Here is a 1,240-nt window from a genome sequence, read left to right on the forward strand (position 1 = left end):
ATCGCAACATTCCGTGCTCAACGAGGCTCATGTCGCACGCCCAAAGGCACCCGATTCCAACCAATCGAACATGTTCTGGCACCACACACCTTCAAAACATAGGGCTGGCCCAAGGCTAGCCAAGCATCACCACAACGTCACACACTCAACGAGGTTCATGCCGCACGCCCGAAGGCACCCAACTCCACCCCACATTGCATGTTTCATCATCGTACCAGCCATCAACCATCCTCAAGCCAGCCCAAGTTAGAAGGCCACATTCCATGCTCAACAAGTCTCATGTCGCACGCCCAAAGTCATTTGACACTACCCCACCAAGCATGTTCCGCCACCACGCAGCCTTCAAAACATAGGGCTAGCCCAAGGAAGGGAGGCATACCACAACAACGTCCCACACTCAACGAGGTTCATGCCGCACTCCCGAAGGCACCCGGCTCCACCCCACCTTGCATGTTTCGTCATCGTACCAGCAACCATCCACAGTCCTCACACTAGAGATTCCCAGTTGGAAGGCAACATCGCAACATTCCGTGCTCAACGAGGCTCATGTCGCACGCCCAAAGGCACCCGATTCCAACCAATCGAACATGTTCTGGCACCACACACCTTCAAAACATAGGGCTGGCCCAAGGCTAGCCAAGCATCACCACAACGTCACACACTCAACGAGGTTCATGCCGCACGCCCGAAGGCACCCAACTCCACCCCACCTTGCATGTTTCATCATCGTACCAGCCATCAACCATCCTCAAGCCAGCCCAAGTTAGAAGGCAACATCGCAACATTCCATTCTCAACAAGGTTCATGTCGCACGCCCAAAGGCGCACCCAACACTACCTCACCGTGCAAGTTTCACCACCGCACGGCCGCCGTCAACCGCCCTCGTCCGCCGACCACCACCCCCACGCCCCTAGCATATGCCCATGTGCGGCGCATAGTGCTTGGGGCATGGGGGTGGCGGAAGATATAGGGGTACCCCCGTGCCCAGCCCATGCAGACTAGTCACCCCCCTATATAGTACATTTTGAGGCATTTTTGGTCTGCCAGGCCTAGATATGATTTTTCTGAGCGGTCATACGACCAAATATCTCAAGTTTTAGAATGTTTTTTTCTATGAACTCAATTGATTCATGAATTGGACATTCTAATGGATCTAGAAATCAAGTTTCATAATTTTTAAACCAACCAATTTTTTTTAATGAATTTTTAAATATTAAATAATAAGAAATTAGAAAAAATA

Source organism: Cucurbita pepo, chromosome 7 (genome assembly GCF_057944985.1).
Source record: "Cucurbita pepo subsp. pepo isolate OVF chromosome 7, ASM5794498v1, whole genome shotgun sequence".
In the NCBI taxonomy this organism is placed as follows: Eukaryota; Viridiplantae; Streptophyta; class Magnoliopsida; order Cucurbitales; family Cucurbitaceae; genus Cucurbita; species Cucurbita pepo.